Here is a 16,266-nt window from a genome sequence, read left to right on the forward strand (position 1 = left end):
ACAAATTCAATATCTCCTACACCACACAAATCTGGATATCTTTGACTTTCCTTTGAATTGGTTATAACATACAGCTGATTCCCTCACTAATAATGATTCATCATGTGTTCAATATTTATAAAACTCCTTGTATATCTGTGAGTGATGATTTTACTTTTAACTTTAAGAATGAGTTGTATAATATATATGATAAAGTGTTTTGCTTTTTCTGGTGTGGTGCCTGTATGAGCATCCACATGAATTCAGAAATGCACATTCTCAGGCTACATCCAGACCTACTAAATGAGAAAACGTGGAGGTAAGGGCCAGCAGTCTTGTCTAACAAGTCCTCCAGGTGATTCTGAAACAATTTAAAATTTAAAAATCCTAGGCTAAAGATTCAGAAAACTAAGATCATGGCATCCGGTCCCATCGCTTCATGGCAAATAGATGGGGAAACAGTGGCTGACTTTATTTTTTGGGGCTCCAAAATCACTGCGGATGGTGACTGCAGCCATGAAATTAAAAGACACTTACTCCTTGGAAGGAAAGTTATGACCAACCTAGACAGCATATTAAAAAGCAGAGACATCACTTTGCCAACAATGGTTCATCTAGTCAAGGCTATGGTTTTCCCAGTATTCATGTATGGATGTGAGAACTGGACAATAAAGAAAGCTGAGTGCCAAAGAATTGATGTTTTTGAACTGTGGTGTTGGAGAAGACTCTTGAAGAGTCCCTTGGACTGCAAGGAGATCCAACCAGTCCATCCTAGAGGAGATCAGTCCTGGGTGTTCACCAAAAGGACTGATGTTAAAGCTGAAACTCCAATACTTTGGCCACCTGATGCAAAGAGTTGACTCATTGGAAAAGACCCTGATGCTGGGAAAGATTGAGGGTGGGAGGAGAAGGGGACAACAGAGGATGAGATGGTTGGATGGCATCAATGACTCAATGGACATGGATTTGGGTGGACTCTGGCAGTTGGTGATGGACAGGGAGGCCTGGTGTGCTGTGGTCCATGGGGTCGCAAAGAGTCAGACACGACTGAGAGACTGAACTGACTGAACTGAGGCTAAAGATGCCTTAAAATTGAGATAACCACTGGGTGGAGGGCTAATCACATTTACTTTGATTTTTTTTTCTTGTCAAAGGGATCACCATATTTAATCCTTATTTTAAAAAACTTAATGCAAACTTAAAAATACTGAACAGCTAAGCACTAAAAAAGTCTGGCTAAATCAGGAGTTATGCAATGTAAGAAATACATGCTAATATGCCACCACCACTACGTAAGGCAGTGGAGATGGAGAAAAAGGATGTCAATCATTCCAAAATATTAGGATAAGAAAAAGCGGATTTGAGGAAAATGTGGATTTGAGTTACAGTCATTCTACTTCACACCTAAAGAATGGTTTCCTCTCAACACATATTTTGACTCATAATTTCTTATTTTCACTTTTAAAGACTTTTTTAAAAAGAGCAATTTCAGGTTTACAACAAAATTAAGAGGAAGGTACAAAGATTTCCCATATATTCCAGCCCCCACACAAGCGCAGACCCCCTAGGTATCACTATGTTCAGAATAGTACATGTTTTACCAAAGATGAACCTACAGTGACACATAATCACTTTGATGTCTCAAAGTCCATACTCTACCTTAGGGTTTACTCTTGGTATACATTCTATGGATTAAAACAAATTATAATCACATATAACCATATAATATGATATAGTGCATGTTCACTGCACTAAAATTCCTCTGTATTCTTCCCATTCGCTCTCCCATTTCCCCCTAATTTTCCATAAAGTACTATAGTAGAAGCTTCTCATTTTACTTTCCCACTGTTTCCAAAGGTTAAGAAAATGTAATAGAAATAACTGCCTACATAATTCAGATAGTCAAATTCTGTTTTTATATTCAATAGAAATTATTTAGCCAGGCCTTCTAATCTACTCAGATCTGTTGAAAGTTGGCTGATCACTCCAATTTGGTTCATTCCTTAAATACACTGTATTACCATTTCAAAACATTAAGAAGAAAAAAAAATTTACAAAACTGCTATGCTGGCCTTTTATCCAGCAAATTTTTTAAAACTTGATTGGGTTCTTCTTAAATAATTAAATTACAAATGTCTAAAATATTAATAAATAATAGAATATGAGAAGATACAAAAATTCTATCATTAAATTATAAAGGGCCTTTAATAGACTTGATTTTTTGTTTAACTAAGCTATTTCCTCCAGAGTTGTACTTGGGTTACATCTACATACTCCCAACATCTGCTTCTAACAAAATTTTCTAGTATTTTAGTTGTAATGGAGACCGAATAACAGAAGGTAAGAGCTTCCCATCTGGAAACACAGACAACAAATTCCTAGATATTTTGCCCACAAGTGTCCAGCGTAATGAACCTCTGACCCAATAGTAATTATTCATTGTTACCTATTTTTTAAATCCCACAAACCAAAACTTATACATGGAAGATGTGCTTTCTTACTTTTGAGCTGCGATATTAAATAATTTAGAACACAAGAGAGTTGCACTTCAAATGACAATTTTCATTTTACAGGAATAAACCTAGAAATCTAAATAACAACAAAAATGTATATAACCAGATACAGAGCAATTGGTAGAAAAGTTAGCAAATGAGTCAGAAGAGAAAAAAATTATCTTAAATATGTTTTCAAAAGGTAAGGGTATTTTTTTGAGAATTAAAAAAATAGTTAATATATAAGTGGTATAAATTTAATTGTGTAAAACATTTTTACATGACCCCTGTTGCTATAATAATTCTGTATATATCCCTTTTAGTAAAAGACTGGGTACTATTATAGAATTCTGGGAAGACACCTAAAATTTTATACTTTAGGATAAGGAGATATGTAAGATATATATGTTCACTAGTATAAATAATGTTACAAAGAACATTTCCCTCCTTTTGGATTATTTATGTAAAATACACTATAAGAAGTAGGCCTACTAGCTCAAAGGATATGAACATGTCTTCACTGATTTTACTGGAAAAAACACTTCTTCTCCTACTGTTATATTTAATGCAAAAAGAGCATTAACTTTTTCAATAGCTAAGATACTGTTTTTTCTTAAAAGGATTTAATTTCTAAATCTTTGTACTTATTTTTATAGTTTCACTAAATCTACATTTTTTTCTTTTAAACAAAATCTAAAATGCTACTAATTTGCTAAATAGAATGAATTATTACTATTATCATCACCATCATCGTCTTTATCATACACAACAGAGGCACAGCCAAAGCTAGATTTAAAAGACAAAAAAGCTTCAAGAGATAAATATCCCTTACTTTTGTCAACATCATGATATGGTATTTTGGCTAACAGTTTATCAATTTCTGTCCATTTCCAAGTATTTTACTTTTACCCCTAAACCTCGGCTGACCTCTTATTTTTGATGTCACCAAGGAACCAGATTGTTCATAATGTCAAATACTACAGTTCATGCTTAAAAGGAAAGTGAGCCAATGACACCCAGATACCAGAAAACAGCTCCAAGCCAAAAGTTGCTACTCAAACTACACAAGTCATCTTATATGTGGTTGGAAGGTAAGCAGATAATTTTAGAGCATTAAAGATTTGATTATAAGCCAACTGAATTTCCAGAAGGACAAATCAAAATTGTCTAAAACTAGAAGCAGTATCTTTTTTAAAAGTATATTCTGCCTTATGATCCAGCAACCCCACTGCTGGGCATACACAGTGAGGAAACCAGAAATGAAAGAGACACGTGTACCCCAATGTTCATTGCAGCACTGTTTACAATAGCCAGGACATGGAAGCAACCTAGATGTCCATCAGCAGACAAATGGGTAAGAAAGCTGTGGTACATATGCACAATGGAGTATTACTCAGCCATTAAAAAGAATACATTTGAATCAGTTCTAATGAAGGTGGATGAAACTGGAGCCTATTATACAGAGTGAAGTAAGCCAGAAAGAAAAACACCAATACAGTATACTAACACATATATATGGAATTTACAAAGATGGTAACGATAACCCTGTATGCGAGATAGCAAAAGAGACAATGTATAGATCAGTCTTCTGGACTCTGGAGAGGGCGAGGGTGGGATGATTTGGGAGAATGGCATTGAAACATGTATAATATCATGTATGAAACAAATCACCAGTCCAGGTTCAATGCAGGATACAGGATGCTTGGGGCTGGTGCACTGGGACGACCCAGAGGGATGGTATGCGGAGGGAGGAGGGAGGAGGGTTCAGGATGGGGAACACAGGTATACCTGTGGCAGATTCATTTTGATATATGGCAAAACCAATACAATATTGTAAAATTAAAAATAAATAAAATTAAAAAAAAAAAGAGTAGCAATATGAAAAAATTAAAAAAATTTAAAAAAAAATATTTTACCCAAAAGTCAAAATCATGAATCTCATCTCTGAATGCCAATATTTTAATACATGTGTGACAATAATTTTAATTATTCTATTGTAAAAAAGCATGAAATCAGGTGGCAAATACTGGGAAAGGGAGAGAAACAGATCAGGTCTTTGGAGAACTTGAGCAATGAAACTAAAAAGAAGGTAACATTAATGATAAAAGGTGCGAACTTGAAAGAGCCTAATATATCCAATATTATTCAACCAAAAATTATAAAGTTTCCTCCTTCTCTATCAAAATTGTCACTATCAAAATTGCATTTTCTACCTAATAATCTCAAGCTAGTTTCCAAATCTTTAAAAACTGTGCAGTCTTTATTTCACTAAAAATCTGAAAAGGACTATCACTTCCCCTCCTCCTACCTGCCAAGTCTTCTTTAATATCGCATTTTTCTCAGAAGTTTCTCATACACATCCATGCATGGCAACAGCATCATCTATTAGAATTAAACTAGGAGATAAGAAAAATTTTATGATTCCATTTCATATAGAAGTATAAAGGAGTTTGGGGAAACACTCTCATTCATGAGCAATCTTCCTCTATAATAACTACAGCAATTTGTAATAACCTCAATTTTTCCTCTTGAATGCTAAGGAAATGTGGATATTAGTGTGAGAAAATTAAAAACAGAAAATCGCCTCTATTAGAATATATATATACATAAATATGTATCATTATAAATTAACCATGGGTAAACCACCTGAGAATTTTATTTGAACATACTAAACAGAAACTGGAGGCTAAAAAGAAAATTACCTGTAATACAAAATAAAAAAATGCCCCAAAGAAAATTACCTCTAATAAGTTTTTAAATTATACCTCCTGCCTAAAAGGGATATGGAGAGGAGAGTACCCTACCTAGGAAATATGAACTGACATCTGGATCCAAAAACCTAGCTTCCAGCTCCTGTTTTCCTTCTCTCAATTACAAATAATTGAGATAATTAAAAACTGTAAGCAAGCAACCATCTTCCATTATTTTCTATCACAGTTCGATAGCAATTTATAAATATTTATTTGCTCCTTTATTATTCCTTCCGCTACACAGGAAGTTGCTTGGAGCTAGAAAAAGACTCTGTTTCTTTACATTAAAATACATGTTTAGTTCAGAGCCTGACACATAATTACCACTCAATGAAGATTAGTTGTATGAATAAATGACTCTGTCAAAAGCATTTCTTAAATTATCTCATGGTGAAGATTACTTTCTCATGATATCAGTGGCCTTTAAGCAAACAGTCAATACTTTTATCACCTTTCTTTTAAAATCCAAAACCAAAAGGAAAAAAAAAAGCAATTTTTATGTACACTGTTACAATAAAACATTCCATAGTTACAGGGTACTTTGGAAATCAGCGAGGCCAAGATTAGGCAAACATCCAGTTATAAGCCAGTAATGGATTATGAAACCAATTTAGATCATGTACAATATTTTTTTAATTAGAATAGAAAAACATTCTAATGTACTACATGATGCAAGTGAAAGTCGCTCAGTAGTGTCCAACTCTCTGCGACCCCATGGACTGTACAGTCCATGGAATTCTCCAGGCCAGAATACTGGAGTGGGTAGCCTTTCTCTTCTCCAGGGGATCTTCCCAACCCAGGGATCGAATCCAGGTCTCCCACCTTGCAGGCAGAGTCTTTACCAGCTGAGCCACAAGGGAAGCCCTGATGTAAAAGTAGGTATTATTTCGTGAAACTTTTACCTATCTATCACATATTACATATTATAACACATATATGCACATACATATATATGCACATAAATGTGTGGAACCATACACTGGGTTAAAGTTTAAAATGAGATACGAGTTAAGACTTTTTGGAAAAACACTGATCTAGACAATTACACTAATGGTTCTTCACAAGTATGAATTTTCAGATCTAGTATTTCAATCTACAGAGCTAAGTACCACAAGGTATTCCAAAGCGAAAAGATAATGACTTTTACACTGTCAACCAGTATGAATTGCACACAACTCTTCTCTTCATCTTATTAGATAATTGAGAGCTATGTCCATATAACATCTGGCTAGAACTAGCTTGCACTATGTTTAATAACTGACCATAGGATACAGAAGTTCAGTTCAGTTCAGTCGCTCAGTCGTGTCCGACTCTTTGTGACCCCAAGGACTGCAGCACGCCAGGCCTCCCTGTCCATCACCAACTCCCGGAGTCTACTCAAACTCATGTCCATTGAGTCGGTGATGCCATCCGGCCATCTCATCCTCTGTCGTCCCCTTCTCCGCCCTCCTTCAATCTTTGCCAGCCTCAGGGTCTTTTCAAATGAGTCAGTTCTTTGCATCAGGTGGCCAAAGTATTGGAGTTTCAGCTTCAGTCCTTCCAATGAATATTCAGGACTGACTTCCTTGAGGATGGACTGGTTGGATCTTCTTCCTGTCCAAGGGATTCTCATGAACAGTATGAAAAGGATATGGAAGATAGCTGCATAGTTACCATTCAGAACAAAAACTGAGGAATGAGCTGTATTCTTCCACCTAAGTCACCGCAGAATTTGATATTTCCTCTGAGGAAAATTAAGAGGTAATAACTTTACATAGTTCAGAAAGTATTCAGAGCTCTTCCATGGGGTGACCTTGATAATAATAGATTACAAGTAACTGCAGGTCAACTGAAAACAACTTTCTAAAACAAAATGTTTTTAAGTCCACATTTTTTAGAAGTAACCTAAAATTACTGTCAACTCTTTGCATCCACTTGCTAAATAGCATTTAAAATCAGTGCTTATTATCTTCCGTAAAAATATAAGGGCGATATTCGCAAACCACACGTTCCATTGAGAGATCTCCAACAAACTCACATGGGACAGCACTGATCCGTGGCTGTACTGTCGGACTCGCGGACGGCAATGTGAAATACGCCTGGCCAGTATTAAACCAAAATTAATACAATTTATGACTAAAAAACTAAAAATCTGATCGGGAATTACAAGTACCTGACAGATCTGACTTACAAAATAGCAGGAGTTTATTCCAACAGGCAAATTCTAATAGGAAAAGAATTTCTAGAATCATTGGAAAGCCGAAACAATACTCATAATACTTATACTGGGTTATGATTTTATTCTCAGTATGACTGATGTTTATTTCGGAGAAAAGTACAAGGTAAAAATATGCTGAGTGAAAATGAGTATAACACCATTTAAAAAATAGAAAGACCAAGACAAGAAAAAATAGTGAGGAATAACTTGGCAATGTACAATTGTTAAGCGATCTCTGAGGAAAAAAATGTAAACGTATAGAAAAAACACTATTCACACCTAATAGCAGGGCTTTCCAATCCCTCCATTTTCACAAGCTTTGCATCCCAATCCACTTTGAAGACTATTAGCACTAAACACATCTCACCCTTTAGCCCACTTCCCAGCAATCGCACGATATGCCCAACGAGCCTAAATCCCCCTTCACCACCTGGTCAGTACCCATGACACTCTCTGTATTTCTAGATTTGGTCTTACTCTGCCACTGTGCTCTCCGGAACTCTCTGTTTATCAATGGTACAGCTGGTTTTTATTTCTCTCTTTTAAATTCACTCCTGAAATCAAACCTTTTGTTTCCACCTCAAAAGAAAATGACTTGTCAGAAGTCAGCAATGTCCTCGATGCTGTTCAGTTCTCCTATGAGCTGAACCATAAGCAACTTAACAAAACTGATTTTCTGGAAACACTTTTTAACTTGGCACCAACCATCTTGGTTCTTCCAGAAATTCACTGCTCTTCTTGTCGCCTTTGCCTGGTCCTTTTCTCTCCAGCCCCTCAATTCTGGAGTGCTCCAAGACTCACACTTTGGACCTCTCCCTCTTTTATACTATCACTCTCTACTGACAATTGTCAAATTTCTATCTTCAACCCAGCCTTCTCCCCCGAACTGCCTATTAAGTACCTCAATTTAAATGCCTAACAGGTACCTCAAATTTAATACATACAACCGTATTACTGACCCACCCCAGTGACTTCAAGCCCCCATTCCCTGCAGTCTTCCTTCACACTAAGAAAAGATAATTATATGCTTCTGACTGTTTAGGCCAAAATTTCCACTGATATCCTTGACTCTCTTACAACATAGATAATCTGTTGGCCAAATGGGATCTACCTTCACAATATACTCAGACACATGATATACTTACTTAAGCAGTTACTATTATTCTCTGTACTCCCAGCAAGAATACAAGCTACATATGGGAAAGGACTACGTCTGTTTTGGTCATTGTAGCATCCCAAATAACTAAACTAGAAACTGACAAATAATAGACATTCAATAAATATATGCAGTATGAAAAATTAAATAAATAAATGAGAGGCTCCAGATCCTCAGTTCCACTCAAAATAATAGTAGTCTCAGCAAGGTAAAACATTTCATAAAGTTGAACTTAAAACAGCCTTAATCATTCTTTCACAAAGCTCCTTTCATTTAATGAATGCATATTCACCACTGCAACCAGTCAAAATGAAATATGGATTAAGAACATAATATGTTAATAATCATAGAGATAATTCACTATCTTACAAAAGTTCAAACCAGTAAGATATCATATAATAGGCAATGTTATAATAACAGTTCATATAATTTTATGTCACTCATAATTTAGTAAGTATTTCAGTATTTTGCCCTGGACAACACCAATCATCACCATCCTTGCCAGATAATGGATAATTTCCTAAACAAGCTTTATATAATAAGGCCTCATCAGCCACATTTAAGAGAGAAAGTGATTAACTCTTATGCTGGTTATGAAGTACAAGAGCATGAGACATTTTACAGCCAAATCTGCTGTTACAGGCAACCCCTGATTTCATGAACATGAGTTTAATAACTGCCCACCTTTGGGGGGAAAGAGAAGAAAGGAGAGAAAGTAAAGAAAGAAAAGAGAGAGAAACTGAGACCATCCTTCTGAAACAGTGATCACCTGGGAAATAAATAGCCTAGAAACGGGCCTCTGTAACAGAGTGAAGGTAGCTATTTACAAATGCACAAGTTATTAAATTACTGGTTCCCAGTCTGTCAGTGACACCTTCTGAGAAGACCCTGATCCCAGCTAAGTAAAGATAACCCATTTCTTTCAAACTGATTTGTGATATATTTTCCCACAGAAACAAAAATATCACCTTAATGACATGCAACTGTACAGCTAAAATTTAGGGTACATATAGGGTTAAAACAGATTTGTGAGCTGGCCTGGGAACACAGCCAATATTTTTTATACTGTTTCAGTGAGAGGGGGAAAATAAATGTGTTCTGAGTTCCAAACAGCTGCCTTACACATAAACTTTAGAAACACAACTGGCTCATATGCTGGAAACTCTCTGTATATAGGTTAGGTTTCATGGGATTCAACTTGGCCCATGGCATTTCTGAATATGTTTAAGAATAAGTCACTTTATATTAGGCCTCTTCTACTCAGATGGTGCAGCTAAAAAGACCTCCAGCTTGTCCAGAAGTGAATGAGCTTGTTGAACATTTTATAAAATACACAGCAGAGTCAAAAGGAGGGCTTTAAGCTACCAGGCTACTTCTCTTTCTCTATGAATGGACTAGACTAAACTTTATCACCATGATTCATATCAATTTGGGAGTTGAAGCAGAAAGCCACTACTTATTTGATTTAGAGATCAGAGCAATTTATATATACCCAGACCCTTCTAAACAGTGCAACATGGTATTTTTTCCCCCAAATTAAGAGAAATTGGCAGTTAATTTATGAGAATTTCAAAATACTAGCTAAGATTATCTGCAATGCTTTCTGGGAACCTGGAAAAACATGAATTAAGAATCAATTATAAATGTTCAGTTTAGTTCAGTCGGTCAGTCATGTCCAACTCTTTGTAACCCCATGGACTGCAGTATGCCAGGCTTCCCTGTCCATCACCAACTCCTGGAGCTTACTCAAACTCATGTTGGGCTATCTCAGATGCTATTAACATATGGAGTAGGTAAGGAGTAGAAGGCACAGAGCCATATAAGTCACTGACACATTGTCACAGTTAGTGCTATAATTAACAGTGTTTTATTTGTTTATGAATTATTTTACTGCCTCAAATGAATAGCCCAAACAGTTGTCTGCAGTGGCTGAAAATACTGCGAGCTATGTCAAGACCAGCTTGACTCCACCAGACATTTATGTACATTTCCCAAGAGCTGAGAAAATATGTCAGTGTTCTTTTAGAACAAAAATAAGAATAAAGCTGTGTTGGGTTGACTTAACTAAAGAGATCCATCTGAGGTAAACTAATTAGAAAAAGGTTCACCCCCTTGTTCTTTGTCCTACACCCTTCTTCCTGATCTGTGGTCACTCTCACAGCCAGACAGATGTGCTCCATCCAGTGCAAAGACCTATCTTTACAGCACAGCTCTTTCCACTTGGATGTCCTGACATCAAACTTACCACAGCAAATAAAGATCACATTCAGTTTGTCCAAAACCAAACTCATTATTTTTCTCACAGATTTACTCTCTTACTTTCCATTTCTTCATCTGTGATTATCCCAGTATGTTTGGCTGGAAACTTATTTGCTGCTTATAACAGAATTACCTAGAGACGTTTTGAAAATGTAGATATTTGTCCTTTCCCCATCCTTTCAAAATCAGAGCCTCAAAGAGTGTTACCTGGGAAATTTTTTACCAGCTCCTCAGACAATTCTAATGCACATACAAGCTTAAGAACTTCTACCTTAGATTCATCCTTAACTCATTCATTTAACATTACCTCCTTTCCCCCCAAAATCTTACTGCTAACAGAGACCAAGACCCTAAAACCACAATTTCCTAAGTGATGTCAAAAATTTCTCAAAATTGAAAATTCTAAAAACATAATTTTTGTTTTCCCTACCCTATAACTTGTCTTGACTTGCATGCTCAGTCGCTGAGTCATGTCCAACTCTTTGCAACCCCATGGACTGCAGTCCATCAGGCTCCTCCATCCATGGGATTCTCCAGGCAAGAATACTGGAGAGGGGTGCCATCTCTACAAACCATAATTAAAACTCATCTTCCTAAGTTTTGAGACTCTCTATAATGTGATCCCAAGCTATCTCTCTCTCTCATCCCCACCCCTCGCCATGAACCCTCTAATCCAGTCATAAATCCTCATTCAAATTCTTACTTCAGTTTGACTGTACTCAGTCTGACATACTTTACCACAGACAACAGAACTCCCCATAACATCTACGCCTCTCTTACCTACGTATCAGTCCCTCAAGGGAAAGTTCAAACCCCAAACTCCCTTCTTGGCTCTTAACACATTGAATTATTATAAATGATTTCAGGCATCATCTAGCCTTCCATTTGCTCTTTAATTATTAAATTTTAAAAACTTTTAAAATGTAAGGATAATTGTTTTACAATGTTGTGTTGGTTTCTGCCATACAACAAATGAATCAGCCATAAGTATACATATATCTCCTTCCTTTTGAAACTTCCTCCCTGCCTCCCCGCAACCCCTATCCAACCCCTCTAGGTCATCACAGAGCACCAGTCTGAGCTCCTTTTGTTATACAGTAACTTCTCATTAGCTATCTATTTGACACATGGTAATGTTTCAATTTGCAGAGCAGGAATAGAGATAAAAACTTAGAGAACAGACTTGTGAACACAGCAGGTGAAGGAGAAGATGGGACAAACTGAGAGAGTAGCTCTGCATCTCTTGAACAGCAATGTTACCAAAGCACTTTTTAAAACTCCCTCTCTTACTCAACAACAGCCAATATTGGTCTTTTTATTACCTCTTCAATTATGTCCAAATCCCAGGGCTACACACAAAGTCCCATCAACTATATTATATCTACTAACGTCAGTTATACTCTTATCTAAAAGGATCCTCTACCAACTCAAAATCTTGTATTTCTTTCAATACCTAGTACAGACCTCAGCATCAACTGATTAGATAAACATTTTGGTTCTTTTAACTGTAGGAATTTATACTCTAAGATAGAAAAATACCTTAGTAAACAACAATAATCAAAATACACAAACACATGTATTATTTTTATGATGCAGTGAATGTCTTTTTTTACTTTATGTTTCACAAAGGTCTCATTTTCACAGCACTTAAGAAAAGGAACAAAAATCTCAAAAGACAAAAAAAGTAAAGGAAGTAAAATCTCAACATTATTTTAAATAACAGGAATACTGAGGAAATGGAGTAAGTCATTTCTACTTCTGTAGGGTTCTTTCCTAATTATTCTGTCCAGGAAATGGTTCTTTTCTCACCAATAAAAACCTATCATTTCATTGGTCTCTATATACAATGCAATGAAAAGTATATGGAACTTAAGTGTCAGAAGGTGTATATTAAATTCAGAATGGAACAACTTTTTGGCAAGAGCCTCTGTCTCCCTAAGATTCAGTCTCCCAGCCAGTAATGTGGTAGCTATCTGGCTCCATGACTTGGCAATACTTTCCATTTAGATCATCAAAAGCCTAAACCATTCTATGTGCGCTCAACCTATCTTCAGATTAATCTTCCTTATGGCCAGGCCAGTACACACCCATCACAAATCTACTTAACTGACCATTCATTTTCTTCTTGCTCAAAAAGCCCAGTTCCTGAGAAGAAAAACCAAATCCAGGAAACACAGCTGGAACAACTTAGTATCCTAACCGCTCTGCTAATGCTAGAAAAATCATAAATCTATTATTCATGGGATAATGCTTAGCTACTTGTGACAAATTGAAGGTTGAGAAAATAATTGCACAAAAAGCCACCATACCAGCTGAGTCAGGCCAAGGTAGAGGTCACTGCCAGAGAATGAGCAGCCTGTCATACTTGTAATGAAAAAAAAAAAGTCTTAACAGGATAAGTTAAAAATGCATTGCTTCATCTACGAAAGGTTGTTTCCTTCCTCTCTGTTCTATGTTTCATTCGCATCAATGTAATAAATTATGAAAGCCAAGGTCAATAGGAGTCTTTCCCACTTACAGATTTGGAACCAAAACTCAGAAGAGACAAACTGCCTAATTAAAATAACAAGACCCTGAAATAATATGTATGGCACAAAACCAAAGATGTATTAAAAAAAAAAAAATAACTGCATTCATGAATTAAAATTAAGCATTATCATTCATGTCCTATGGTCATCTTCTGTGTGAGTCTTGGCCATCGCGACCAGGGAAGAAATACCCCATAATTTTATTTTAAATCAATCCATTAGGAGAATGTAAACTAGGTAATAAATTACATATCAGCATTCAAGAAAATAAGATAAAGGGAGTTTTTAATGATGGGAGGCTTTCTTTAAGGCAAGCTTTAAAACAGGCTTTAAAGGAAATGATGGTTATAAAAGACAGGGAAGAACTTGGGAGGGGAAGAAAGAATTCTTATATCTCGAGCAATTTAAAAATTCCTGGAATTTCCAATTATGAGCAAAGTTAATTGTATTTTTGTTTTCAATAGCACTAACAAGTTTTTTAGTACTTCAACTAGATTATCAATTCTACAAGTTAGAAAAATGCTCAGTGCACCATTTTTGGCTGTTGTTTTGTTTCTCGAGTGACCCAAGATCACGTGCAGACACTCCGATGGGAATATCACCATGGTTACTACAGATTACCACCCACAGAGGATTCCAAAGTTACATATACCTGCCAGCTACAATGGCACCCCACTCCAGTACCTTGCCTGGAAAATCCCATGGGTGGAGGGGCCTGGAGGGCTGCAGTCCATGGGGTCGCTAAGAGTCGGACATGACTGAGCGACTTCCCTTTCACTTTTCACTTTCATGCATTGGAGCAGGAAATGGCAACCCACTCCAGTGTTCTTGCCTGGAGAATCCCAGGGAGGGGAGCCTGGTGGGCTTCTGTCTATGGAGTCGCACAGAGTCGGACACGACTGAAGCAACTTAGTAGTAGTAGCCAGCTACAAAACGAATAGAAAACTGAAGTTTCTGAACAAAAGCAAGACTCAATGAGTGAGGAGAACATCAAACTAAAAAGCTTTCAGAGCAAAGAAAACAACAAAATGAAGAGGCAACCTATGGGATGGGGGAAAACACTAGCAAACTATCTGTCTAATGAAGGTGAGCATCCAAAATATTTAAGGAACTCAAACAACACAATAACAACAACAAAACTAGAATATTATACAGCCATGAGAAAGAAGGATATCTTAACCACTAGTGAAATGAACAAACTGACATGAACAGACCTTGAGTACATTATATTAAGGTTAAGTCAGACAGAGAAAGACAAGCAACGCACACAAACACTTACAAGTGGAATCTAAAAAACTCAGGCTTACAGAAAAAGAGAGTAGATGGTGATTATTAGGGGCAGAGGGGTAAGGAATTAGAAATATATTAGTCAAAAGGTACAAACTTGCAGTTAGAAGATGTATACCTGGAATATATCTGGAGATCTATTGCACAGCATTGTGATTATAGTTAATAATGTTGCATTACATTCCTCAAAGTTGCTAAGAGACTAGATCTTAAAGGTTCTCACAACAAAAAAGAAATGGTAATTATGGGACATGTTGAAGGTGTTAGCTGACACCACAGTGTTAATCATACTGTAATAGTTGAATGTATCAAATCAATATATATAACTTAATCTTTTAAAATGTTATATGTCAATTATATGTCTGTAAAAATGAGAGAGAGAGAAAGAGGAAAGAGGGAAGGAAAAAGGAGGAAGGGAGGGAGAGGGGCAGGGAAGGAAGAAAGAAGGGAAGGGAAGGAGGGAGGAGAAGTAGAGGAGGCCAAGAGCCTCAAAAGTAACAACAATAGCAACAAAAAATACTTTACTTACAGGTCTCACAGAGGTAACTTACCCTCCACATATTTGGCGCCTAGCCACTGCACTGCAGTCTCTGAAGGGAGTTGTAGTCAAGATCAGAGCCTCATAATGACCATTTCACCTATTCCCAGGGTGAAACTGGCCATGCTTATACACGGACCTGGATTCCTCACCCAAATAACTTCATTCTAAGGCTTTCCCACCTAAGGACCCTCAGCCAAGGTCATTTCCACATTTCTTTATGAGGAGATATGTGACTACTAAAAAATTAAATGATTATTAAATAAAGGAAACATGTAAATACTTTAAAAAAGAGAGAGAGAGAGAGAGAAAGTGAGAGACCATTAAAAAAGCTTAATTTCTTCTTGAAAAAAAGAAAACTGAATTTTCCCAAAATGATTGTCAACAGTTTTGAAGGTAACTAAAATATTTCAGGTAAGAGTTCAAGTGAGAGTTGAGTTATTTTAAGCTTAACCAGTTCATTCTACATTCTTTCACAGTGAGAAAAATAACCAAGAAGTCTGGCAATGAATAGTAAAAAGAAAAATGTTGCTGTTTTCTTCTTGCTTGGTCAACTTCAACAATTCATTCACCAACGTTTTAAGCACGAAATAATCACCAAGTAGCTTTTGTTACAAAATGCCATTTACTCATTCATCCACTTGGCTGACTTGCGGATGGCTGCTTAGGCATCATGTCCATGAAGGGATTTTCCCAGACCGTCTTGCGCCTGCACACACGCGGGAGGAGTTACCACTCTTCAGTGGCCCAACGGCGTTCAGTGATGCTCACCCTCCCCCGGGCATGCGCAGCACCAGCTTCCAACCGCTGACTGTCGGTTCTGCTTTGCCTCTCCCTCTCCCACCTACCTACTAGTCTCTAAGCTTCCCTGAAGACTCACTGTCCCCGAGTGCTTGCACAAATCTCTCAGATACTAACAAATGTTTGGTGAATGAGAAAACACACAGGCAAATACACACACAAAGAGCTGAAGAGTTTAAACAGATCTCCCAACTGAAATCTTACTTGCCATACAAGGAAACAGAGGTACAAAAGGTTTAAATACTAGAGCCAGGATTAAAAATACCCATTTCCACTACT

General features: G+C 36.8%; 1 protein-coding gene across 1 annotated transcript in view; it reads right to left on the reverse strand.

The window, feature by feature from the left end:
• Window positions 1-16,266, reverse strand: part of PPP1R9A (protein phosphatase 1 regulatory subunit 9A) — a 350,686-nt gene that overhangs the window by 277,443 nt on the left and 56,977 nt on the right.

This window comes from Bos mutus, chromosome 4 (assembly GCF_027580195.1).
Source record: "Bos mutus isolate GX-2022 chromosome 4, NWIPB_WYAK_1.1, whole genome shotgun sequence".
NCBI classification, from domain to species: Eukaryota; Metazoa; Chordata; class Mammalia; order Artiodactyla; family Bovidae; genus Bos; species Bos mutus.